We start from the raw sequence: 12,962 nt of genomic DNA on the forward strand, positions 1-12,962 counted from the left end.
ACATTCTTCGCTTGGAGTACATAGTAAGGGTGTACTCCACATGAGCTGGTGGCATTTTTCTCCATATTCAAAAACTGGTTTCTTCTTCAGTTGAGATTTTCAAGTTTGCATTCTTTGTTAGCTGTTGTATGTAACCTATCCTAAACGTTTGAATAGTGAACACAACGTGACCTTTTTGATTGATTTTGTGGATTGTACACCCTTGCTGCAAACAATTTGATTTGATAACTGTTTCCACCTTAATGAAAAATAATTGCTTGAAGCAGCCATAGCCACCAATAATACTAGCATGACACGATTATGAAAATTGTGATATTGTACTTTGATTTATAATGTTTTTAAACATATGGAGCTCTGCCTGGGGTGTAAATGAGTTCCTGATATCCATTCGTGATGCAAGAATTTGAAGAATAAACTGAAGCAAGAATGTTTACTTACTTTTCAAGAGAAGCTCATGGCAATTTCCTCATGAAAACTAAAATAACTAGAAATAAGTTTACTGAGCTGAGAAGAGTGCTACAAATGTCTCATTCGAATAGTGCCATATACAGAAGCTACAACAAATGTTTACTATTTTGGTTGCATTTGTATATATGGTCTTGTCACGTGTTGCAAGCTGTATTCAGAATGGCCACAGCTCAGTCATGATTGTGGTATTGTGCAATGAAGTACAGCTGGCATCACCCGGAAAGTGTCGCAAAGTTACAAATACAACTTAAATGGGTTCTTTTAGGAAAAAAGACTTAGCTCAGAAAATTATCCTTTTTTATGCAGCTGGTCGAGACAAGGTTTCTTTACATGGCCATGGCGCTCAAGGAAGAAACCGAGACTGCAGACTGCCAACGTTCATTCCTGTTCCGGCAAAGACGGGCCAGCAGTAACCAGCAGGGTTTTACAAAGTGAACTCATCACAGCTTGAGCCACTCCATGCCACAAGCAGTTGCTCCTCGAGCCACCGTGCAAAGGTTCCTTGGGGCACAAGTCCAACTCAGCACCACCACCTTTCTTCTGCAGTTTTTCTACCTACTTAGCTAACCAGGTGGGTCAAAGATGGCAGAGGGAAAGGGAATCACAGCTTTAAGCATAGAACCTGCTCAAGCTTCATGCAGTTTGAGAGTGAACAGTGAACGAGAAATAGGTAGAGAGAATAGGACACCTCTTCTCCCTCAGAGAATTGGCAGTGAAAAAAAAACAGCTTATGAAGGCTTGAATATTGGTCGGACTAATTTGGCATAGGTAGGATAATGACTATGAATGTTTCTGGCAAAGGTAGTGGTAGTAGGCTGAATAATCAAGGAGTTTAGATATAGATTAGAAAACAGATTTCATTCCACTACCACAATTTTAAATCATCCCAATAATTCTTCAATGCTTCTTGATGCCTGCTTCTTGCTGAGATCATTCTTATGCTGCATAATTCACCTGTTCAAGTTCCATGTTTCTCCCGTACAAGCAAATTTACATTCATCACAAGAAAACTTATACATGATTTCGAGGAACTTGCTGAATAAATGAGAGAGCAGCATGCACCCCAGGCTTTCTTAGATATGCGTTCAAGAGCCTCAGATCTCGTGAATGTTAGACATACTCCTGCTGAGCAAGTTCTTGGTATCATCTACACGGTCATTTCAGAATATGAGTTTGCTTAAGTTGAAGAAACAGTCAATCGAAGACATGTCAAGCGATATCGCTGTCGATGCATCTACATTCCAACTGAAATAAAAGTAAATATAGCACCAAACGCAAGAATTATTGGGATGATGCCATTCTTGCAGTGGAATGAAATCCTTCTTCTAATCTAAATATGCAATCCATAATAATTCAGACTACTAAATACTTCCAAAGGGGTTGCGTCGTGAATTATGCATGTTGTATTCCGCATTTTCTTACTGTAAGCCCTAACGATGCTTAAACAGCAGAGAAAATATTAAGAGCTGAGTACTTAATACTTTATATTTCGCCATACATCAGTTTCCCTGCCAGCCTCAGCAACCCGCGCTAATATTGTTAGGGAGAATGTGTGAAGCAAGGCACCTGACGCATAGAGTAGTGCTGTTCACTTTGTTTGGGAATGAAGGACATACTGTACATGTATGTGATAGCCATACGTGTCATTACCTTTAAAAAAAGGAAGGAAAACTGCGAGTTGGCCTAAGTGGAACAGATTCATTTAAAAAAATGTTTTGTGCATAAACAAACAAGGACGAAGAAAAGAAGCAACACAAGCACGATCGCGTTCTAGCAACTGGTTTTATCTTCGAAGAACCATTTACTTAAGAACCCACAGATCTGTGCTATCCAGTCAACAGAACACATCAATAGCGTATATAACAACACTTGTGATAAAAATGCCAAGGATAAGCGCGACCCGGTCAACATAAAAACAGCAATGCGCATAAAACAAGCACTTAAGATGAAAAGACAGGAGCGAATCTAGTAATGAAACAGAAGGATGACTGATGCATTTTTCCTTTAGTTTTGCAATCCAGTGCACTTCCACAATTTCTCTCGCGATTTGATTTCGATGCCTAAACAATATGCCGGTGCTTCTAAGTCAAGGTGAGACACAAGTTCTTGACAAAGCATAGCCAAATGCTTACTAGGGCCACCTTTCAGACTGGACAAGTGTTCCCTTAGTCTCGTGTTCTTGCAGTCTGCACTACGTACACATGACCACATGTCATAGGAACCTGATACACAACTTTCTTCGCGCAATGAAGAAATTGGTTCTCACGCAGATTTTTAATACTACATTCTTTCTTTGCATCACCCTTACTTTCGCACTTACTTTTTATCCTAGAACACACACTACCTCTTGTTTTTAGCCGAAAGCACCACTTTTACTTCGTAACTCCCAGCCACCTTTTTAAGTCTGTGTGAAAGGCCATGCACATACGGAATCACTGAAACCTTGGAAGCTAATTCTTTCTGCCTTTGATTCTTGTGCATAGTTCTTTATCCTGTTTAAGTTTTTCATTAGTCTAGCACATGATGCCAGCATCACAGTGAGCAGGTACCCGGCCTCTCTCAACCCATCAACTTGCTCAAAAAAGGCAATGTTTACTGTGCGGTAACACGACTTCAACAATGCTGACCGGCATCATGAAATGACTATGCCATTCTTCACAAGCCTGGAATGGTTTGAGGCATAGTTCATTAGCGGTTTTCCAGCTCGGGGCGTGAATGACCAACACACATGTGCTGGTAGAATTTCTAACTTGACATAAAGGAACTGTAGCTTGTTATCTACTGGTACTGCCGAAGTAAAAGTCAAGCCTTCAATAGTAGTAGAAGCCTTTGACTCTCTAGGCAAGGGCTTACATTTTACTTTGCAAGTACTGGTAGATAAGAAGCTACAGTTTCTTGATAACAAGCTACATGAACTATGCCTCAAGCAATTCCAGGCTTGTAAAGAATGGCACAGTCATTTCATGTTGCCAGTCAGCATTGTTGAAGTCGTGTTACCGCACTGTAAACATTGCCTTTCTTGAGCAAGTTGATCAGTTGAGAGAGGCCGGGTACCTGCTCGCTGTGATGCTGGCGTCATTGGCTAGACTAATGAAAAAACTGAAACAGGATAAAGAACTATGCACAAAAATCAAAGGCAGAAAGAATTAGCTTCCAAGGTTTCCGTGATTCCATATATGCATGGCCTTTCACACAGACTTAAAAAGGTGGCTGGGAGTTACGAAGTAAAAGTGGTGTTTTCGGCTAAAAACAAAAGAGGTAATGTGTGTTCTAGAGTAAAAAGTAAGTTCAAAGTAAGGGTGATGCAAAGAAAGAATGTAGTATTAAACATCCGCATAAGAACCAATTTCTTGATTGTGCGAAGAATGTTGAGTATCAGGTTCCTATGACATGTGGTCATGTGTACGTAAGGCAGACTGCAAAATGCATTAATACAAGACTAAGGGAACACTTGTCCAGTCTGAAAGGTGGCCCTAGTAAGTGTTTGGCCATGCATTGTCAAGAACATGCGTGCTCACCTTGTCTTAGAAGCACCGACACATTGTTTAGGCAACTAAATCAAACCGCGAGAGAAATTGTGGAAGTGCACTGGATTGCAAAACTAAAGTAAAAATGAATCAGTCATCCTTCTGTTTCATTGCTAGATGAAGAGAATTCGCTCCTGTGATCTTATCTTTAACATAGTTTCATCTTAAGTGCTCGTTTTATGTGCATTGCTGTTTTTATGTTGACGGGGTCGCGCTGATCCGTGGCATTTTTATCACACGTGATGTTATATGCGCTATTGATGTGTCCTGTTGATTGGATTGAGCAGATCTGTGGGTTCTTAAGCAAATGGTTCTTCGTCCTTGTTTGTTTGCGCAGAAAATTTTTTTAATAAAAAGAGTTTTTCGAAACTGCAAGGAGGTTTTTACTGTGTGCAGTTTAAAAAAAGAAAAAAGCTTCACAGCTGTTACTAAATGCACTCTCCAGAGCTTTACACTATGCAGCTGTACTAGTTTACACAGAATACACTTCACCTCTCGTCATGGCCCAGGTGGCTATTCAGGTTTTTCAAAGGTGTTTCATTGTATGGGACGGCACATAGAGCATCACTTATTTGCAAGATATTGCATTCGAATTCTGTCATATGAGATAAATTCATTAGATAGTTTTAAATTGCCCTAAATGTATTACAGCTGTGGACCAGTACACTGGCAGTAGCTTGCAGTAACTATAGCTTGTGGAAATATAATTGCAACTGCCATGTTATGTGTACCTGCTAGTGCACAGGCATCGGCCACAGCAATCTTTAGGGTACACTAGTTTCTTCTATTTTGGAGTACGCATCCTCCACCAGATTAAAATGTGAAGTGGATTGTCATTTGCGGCGTATACTCCTGCGTAAACTTCATAGCCATTTCTCCTCATCTGCTCTACAGATCATTCTTGGTACAACTGCAAAAGCAGGGTGCCTGTTTACAGCATCTGTAGAGATCAAAGTCTGCGAATCTTGAATGAATAATCAAATAGTTTTAGTATTCTTCAGCAAGGTTAACACTTTGTGACTTCCACTGTGGTGTTTTTCAAATTCTAAGGTTGGCACATGTGCACAAGGTTTGACTACAGGATGTCATTTTGCAGGAAAAAGTGTATTTGCGCGTGATGTTCTGCTGCACAGAATGTCATGAGTTTTCTTATGTGTCGGTCACCATCTCGCAAACTGCTCCTTTCTGAGTTGGAAGGCAACATTAATGCGAAGCACATTTAATGTTCGAAAAAAAAAGGATGTGCCCTCTGATCCCCTTACTTTCGATGGGGGCGAAATGCGAAAACACCCGTGTACTTAGATTTAGGTGCACGTTAAAGAATCCCAGGTGGTCCAAATTTCCGGAATCCCCCACTATGGCGTGCCTCATAATCAGATCGTGGTTTTGGCACGTAAAACCCCATAATTAAATTTTTTTGATCTCCTTGTTCTCCTCACTTGATGCCTAGTGTTCTAATAGCATGATCGACACGATGAGCATCAATGTGATGTGCAATTATTGTGTATTGGAGGCCAGGGTACATTCATTTTAGCAGCTTTTTCGGTTGACTTGAATTAGTATTGTAGAATGCTGTTTGCTTCTTTTACTCATTGTTACCAAATATCACTTTTGACTGCGGCAACAAGTATAATGTTGTTTGCTAGCACTCCTGCCAACCGATATAACTTGAAGGCATCTGTGATAAAAAAAACAGCTAATGATTTCCCAAGAGCTAAGGTCCAGTGAGACCAATAAATTTTAAGCTAATACCTGTGGATGGTACTGCTGAATGAATGCCCATCCAGTAGGACTGTCCATACCATTTTCTTCCATAAAATTACATTGAAGATTTGAACAGAATCTGAACGTAGATGTCTGCAAAGTGACCCATTTCCTTATCCAAGTAATACAGCTTCAGCAGGAAGACTGAAACTTCAAGTCGTCAGTAGTGGCATGAACATACAGTAAACAGCGCTAAACTTTTCTCTATTTGCACCTTGTTATCATTTCCCGTCCCATTTTTTCACAGGCTGTTCTTTACTATTTATGGTCATACCCAGTTTAATTTGGTGTCCTTACTTATTTAATATTTGACCAATATCTTTTTTTCTTTATCGGATCTTGATGAAATGTTTATTGATAACATACCTTCATTTGCCATTTCCACTGATCTTAACCAGACACATCATGTTACAAAGTTTATGTTGCCTAATTCTTCATTGCTTTTTTTGCCAAATGTCCAAACAGTTTATTTTAGTTCCTATGTTGATCTCTGGGAAGAATAGGTCTACTAGGTCTACAGATCGTTTTCTCTTTAGGTCATCCCTACTCATTGTAACAACTTACAGCAGTGCCCCTACACACTCCATCACAATCACTGCGAAACACAGCCTTCCTACCTTTATTTTAACACTTTGGTTTCTCTTGACCTACTATATGCACCAGATGAGGGTAGGGGCGAGTGAGCTATGCACATGCAAAACCGCTGCCAAGGAAAACAGTTGATGACACGTATCTGATGACACGTATCTGTCGAAATGTTGGCTACAGCAACATCCCTTCTTCTGACAATGTTGAACCACGTTCATGGTTTTTTAATACTTCAGTTACCGCTTTGTTGTGTTCTGTGATTGTCTTTTGTTGCCACTTCGTGTAGGATGGAAATTCACCAATATTATTTGTTTCTCCTAACAGCAGCAAGTTTATCCTTGCAAGGCATGTGGGAACAGCTTTCACGAGGAAACAGTGCAAGACGAGTGGTCGAAGAAAATAAAATTGCTTCTGTGATCTAAAGTACTTGACGAATAAAATTTTGCACTTATTTGTATATATGTTGTGCAATTCATTCATATCACAAAAGGCAAAGTGATCTTTTGAGCTATTTCAATGTGTTGGCCAGACAGTTTTCTCCATAGTGACCTGCTGCTTCTGCGATGAGCTGCATTCATGACATTTGCATTAAAGGATATGTACTATCGGGGACAAAAGTGCCCAGGACGTGCGAGTGTCGACCAAATTGCATCTCTGCACTATCAGCCGCTATCATCTGCGTTGCAGACAACTTTCCGAATGCAAATGTTAGCGTGGTTGATCCCAGCAGAAATTGCACCAATAAAATTTGGTCGACATTCGCACATTTTGGGCACTTCTGTCCTCGATAGTACATTCTCTAAACAATCAATATGCTCTGTAAAACGTAATACAGGAAACACCTGTATTTTAACGATTGGACCGTATAGTACAGATTTAGCATACGGAGCCTTTTTATTTCTGAGTACGGAAACACCTGTATGTTAACGGTTGGGCCGTATAGTACAGATTCAGCATACAGAGTCTTTCGTTTTCTGGATACGGAAACACCTGTATTTTAACGGTTGGACTGTATAGTACAAATTCAGCATACGGAGCCTTTCGTTTCCTGGATACGAAAACACCTGTATTTATATGGTTGGACCGTATACTACAGATTCAACATACAGCTCCTTCCGTTTTCTGAATACGGAAAGCACCTGTACATTAACGGTCGAACCATAAGATTCAGCATACAGAGTCATCCGTTTTCTGAATATGTAAACACTCGTATTTTGTAATACAGTCTCTATTTTTACGGTTGTCCGTTCTACGGAAATGACCGTTCCTTACTTACGGAAAGTGTTCGGTCACAAATTACCAGCAGATTTGCCGTAAAACCAAAGCAATTTTTTTACAGTGTGCGACCCTCTACAATGTATCCGCTTGTAAGCTTTCGCCTCACTGTCGCCACTCGCGGCAAAAAAATGTAAAATTTAATAATTCGCTCGATCGCTGTTTGTCATCAAACATTTATAGCATTCCAAACGAAAAACCCATACTTTAAAAAGTAAAATGTTCGTTATTTTTTATTTTAAAGTATTCGATTGAGGGAAAGTGTAAGTGCAACAATGCACCGCATGTGCCCTGTTCGCGTTCGACGGAGGATAGAAAGATAATGCTCGAAAGAGTAGGCACGCCCTTTACGCGCCCTAGAAAGGCGTGGCAAGTGGCTCACGGCAAGTGTGCAGATAGACAGCGGTACAGTCACGGTATTGGTAAATTGCGATATTACATTGATAACAATACGCGGCACTGGCGCGTTTTGCTGCGCAGTCTTCTGTGCTTGAAGCACGGAATCACTGTACCGCGCAGGGTGCGCTCATGTCATACGCGGCTTTATCTCGACAAGGTGAAGAACTTCGCAAGATGTTATCAGAGTTTTCAGCTGCTCCAAGCCGCTTTGTGCTGCCGCAGTCCAAGCAAAAGACGCATTTCCTCGAAGGAAAGCACGCATGGGCTCCACAACATCAGACCAATGCGGGATGAACTTGGAGTAGAAGCCTGCAAGTCCCAGCAACGAGCGAAGTTCATCGATATTTGTAGGTGATGGTGCCTTGGTGATCGCCTCCATCGAGGACAGTGGAAATAATCTATTGACGCTGACAACATGGCCTAGGAAAGACATCTCTGCGACGTCAAAAACACAATAATGATTGAACCTGAGGCCAGCATCAGAGATCCATTTCAAAACAGTGCGCCAATTGACCAAGTGATGCTCTCGGGAGCGTCCATACACGATTATGTCGTCAATGTAAAATAAGACGCATTTGCATCCTTTGATGATGATGATCATATGCATCATCTTCAGAAACGCTGACGGTGCCGATACCAGTCCAAAGCAAACCCTCTTGAAGCGGAATAGTCCGTCGTTCGTTATAAACGTCGTAAGATCACGACTTTCTGAACTTAGTGGTGACTGATGATATGCAGAAGCTAAATCGAGCTCCGAGAATCGCTGTGCACCAGCCAAGCTGTTCAAAAGTTCCTCAGTTTGTGGCAGGGGAAAACTGTCCACCACTATAGCTTTGTTTGGCTCTCGTAGGTCTACGCACATGCGAATCGAGCCATCCTTTTTTCTGGCTACGACAATTGGTGAGACCTACTCTGAAGAGTCGACGCGCTCAATGATGTCCTGAGCTTCTAATTTTGGTACTTCTGCGGAGACTTGCTCACGAATGACGAGTGGTAGTCGTCTCAGCTTGCTGACCTATGATTGAACAGACGCGCGAACTCTGACCTTGTGAGTGAAACATTTTAAAGTTCCTAGCTGTTTTTTGAACAAGTCCTCGAACTCAGAACGTAATTCAGGAGGTAGCACAGGAGTTTCGTGTGTGATTAGCAGACACCTGAATGGCGACCCGTGTATCTTCATATTCAGAGCCACGATACCATCTAAACCAATAATGGTTGTTCCTCCAAGCACAACGTACAGGACGGAAGTGCATCAGCCGTGAAATGTTGCTGGAGCAATGAAACATCCTTTTATAGAAATTGCTGACTTAGAATAATCGAGAAGCTGCACGGATGTTGATGTCAGAGGAAATGCAGTAGAAAAATGACGTTGGTAAAGTTCATTGGCCAGAATTTAAACCGAGGTTCCAGTGTCAATCTGGAAAGACGCGGAAATTCCTTCAATTTCCAACACTGCATAAATTCCCTTCTTACGGCTCCAGATGCGACAAACACTATGTGATCGTCAGGGTCAGCAGTATCTTTGTCGTGTTCCGCGACATGCTGAAGTTTTTTCTTAGACTTTCGGAGACTTGCAGACCTTTTCGAAATGGCCAATCTTTTCACATTTACTACACTTATGTGTCTTAGCTTCGCAGAGAGGGCTATTCGCAAAGTAGTCCAAAGAACCACAACGATAGCATTCTTGCTCTTGCAAAGCTCAATGACTTTCAATTTGCGTCTAATAACATGGGCACTTGCCACAGTGCTTTTCTCTCCAATTGAAGCGTTTGTGTCTTTAACATGACACACTTGTGCTTGCTGTCGTGCAATTTCTCTCTTCTCTTGTCGCTTGATCTTGCTGTCTTGCAATGGTAAGGGCCGGAGAAAGCGTAAGCGACTCTTCCAGTAGAAGACTGTCGCGCAAATAATCGCTAGTAGTTTTTTCTATGAGCTGGTCGCGTATCATGTCATCCGCCAAGTCACCGAAATTGCATGCTCCTACGAGACCTCGTAACACGTGTGACATAATCGAATGCAGTATCACCTTGGGCTTGTGCACGTCAACGGTAATGGTGACGCGCTGGATTGACGTTGACAGATCTCTTGTAGTTGTCTTCAAGCATCGCAATCGCGCAGTCAAACTCATCTGGGCCAGGAGACGTCAATGTCCCTCCAGCGGCGCTCGAAGCCAAAAGGTGCGGGTCGTTCTCCGACGTCAAAGTCTGGAAGATACGATGTTCGTCCAAGCCCAATCAGTTGAGCAGAATCGCCTTCCGATGCAAGGCAGATAGGTTAGAGGTGCCTGACGCCACCATGTAGTTCTTGAACGCTTTAATCCTATTGGATGACCAGGTGTCCAGGTGAAGACAAGAAAGGGGTTGGTGGTTGTAGCCGCGAAATACTCATCGTAAAGGATGATACGCAGAAATCGAAGGTACAGATGAAGTGCAAGCCGGTAGCACATGGGCTGTTAAATCATCGTCGCCAAATATGTTGTATCGTGCATAATACGCAATGGAGACATTACTTACTCCCTGACCGTTTATCTCATCTTCATCCTATTTTCTCAGGTGGCTCCAAGCACGCGCCTTCTAACGGCGCTGCAGTAGGCATCGATGCCTTATATAACAGCCAGTACAATCCAACCGCTCCCCTTCGCCATCCCGACACTTTCCCGGCTCACCACTCCGTCGTCGCTGTCGTTCTCCCTCATACTCCCGCGGCTCATCGGAAAACTGACGGTTGCAGCTCCGAGAGGTTAGCCTGCCACAACGACCCGACCGGAAATTCCTGCGCTCACACTATCTGGACATCATAACCGCATCAACGTAGACGTAGATGGTACACCTGGCATCGCACTCATTGACACCGGCGCCCGCATATCGGTCATTAACTCAAACCTCCGTACTCGTCTGAAGAAAGTTCTTACCCCTGCTCCACTCGCTGTTGCCCGCGTAGCCGATGGTGCGACGTGGCAGTTTCTGGGTTGTGTACCGCCAGTGTTACTGTTTCCGGACGCCACAATTCAATTTTGTTTTACTTCTTGAATCAGTCCCCACATGCAATCATCATAGGGCTTGATTTTCTCTCGGTACAGTCGGTTCTTATTGACTGCTCTGCAGGTGTTCTTCAGCTTGCCTTACCCCATACCGTTGAACCTTCTGACCTAGTGCCGATTCGGCTGTGTTCAGTCGATTACATTCGCCTACCACATATAGCCGTGACGTACATCGACGTCCGATGGGTGACCCATTTGGTGGCACACTTTACACGCCTGAGCGATGACTTTGTAAGGGTAGCCAGCAAGTTCTCCACCGTTGTAGTAAACGTACCGCGGCGTTTTCCGGCCAAAAAAGGTGATAACGGCCGTTTTAGTGTTACGGAACATGCGTGCTTGGAGAATTTCGACCCCTTGCGTGCGAATGCGCAGATTCGTTTTTAGTGATGCAGGCGTCGTGTGCGGCTCCAGGCCATGAATGACACCCTTGGTTCTCCCGTCACTTGTCGCTACATAGGCGTTGACCGAGTGAGGGCAGCCGTTGATGCTTAGCGTTGTAATACGTCTAACGTAGTCCGGCACTGTCTGGTGCGGCGTGGACACGATAAAGATGTTGGAGCCTGGCTTGATTCTGAGCAAGAAATGCTCACCTGGTATTTGCCCGCTGCATACAGCAATCACGGCACCCGCCAGTAGTGGACTAGTCAGGTTCATGACCGGTAGCCTCTGATGCGGTCGCACCACTGTCTTGAAGTCGTCTTTCGGGAGGGGGGGTGTAACCACCTGTAGGCTTGTTTGCGTTTAGATTTTCCGGTTGCTTGACCAGTGTTCGCTTCTTGGTGCTTCAAGGTCCCCGAATATTCCGGTGGTTTGGAATTCTTCTGTTTCGCAATGGCTTTTTTCTGCCGAAGCGTGAGGACCGTCTGCCAGCCCCCATCCGTTTGACTCTGGCTCCCTGTACCGGCGTTCTGATCGCTGGGTCCTCTTGGTGTCGGGAGATTGTGAGCAGCGGAGTCTTGAAAATCCATCTAATGGACACGCGTCTTGGCGTCGCGTGTCCATCATCCGTGAGGGTCCGGGACGCGCGGTTACGTCGGGGACTTGATTTGCAAGAGCCATCGAGCGCGCGTTCGCGCACGCTCTGGCGTTCCTGCGGCCGCCTACGTGGGGGCATTGGTCTTAGTGAGCTCGCACGAAACGAAGGCACGTTTAAGCTTGTAAAACAATGAGTTCCGGTCACTCACGCCTGTGGGTAGTTTCAGTCGATGCGGGACCACTTTACAGATCCGTGATGATCGTGGAAACCAGTGGCACACGCAATGTTCCACCAAAAAGCAGGAAATTCGCGGAGCACATGTGGACACAACAGTACTCGTCGACGCCGCAAGCGTCCTCCCGCAGGTAAACAACTCGTCTCCTACCGCGCAAACGGCAGCGACGCGCGACGCGTCCGCAGCGAACGCCAAGAGCTCGACCGAAGAGACGCGCCGGCCGCGTCGCCGGCTTCTGCCGCTACCTCGGAACGACTTCAAGATCATTCTGCGCCCCAAAAAGGACCTAACCATTATCGCAAGCACTCCGCACATCGAAACAGCTGAGCTCCTTTGTCGGGTGTCCACGCTCGCCCTCGGCGGGACCAATCATCACTTCAACACCTATGTGGCGGCCCCTGAGAATAATATACGGGGTGTTATGCAGGGTCTAGACCCTGGAAATTCTCCAGATGAACTGAAAGCTCACCTGCGAGCACGGACGCAGGGCGTTACTATCCTTAGCGCCCGCATGCTTGGGACATCGAAGACGGCCGTTATAACTTTCAAAGGCCCCCTTCTTCCCCGCTACGTTCGCTACTGCGGAGGGGAGGTAGCGTGCCACCCGTACCGTCCAACCCCACAGGTGTTCCAGGTGTGCTACCAGCCTGGTCATCACTCGGACGTTTGCCCCACCCCGGACGCTGCCTT

This window comes from Dermacentor silvarum, chromosome 3 (assembly GCF_013339745.2).
Source record: "Dermacentor silvarum isolate Dsil-2018 chromosome 3, BIME_Dsil_1.4, whole genome shotgun sequence".
Lineage (NCBI taxonomy): Eukaryota > Metazoa > Arthropoda > Arachnida > Ixodida > Ixodidae > Dermacentor > Dermacentor silvarum.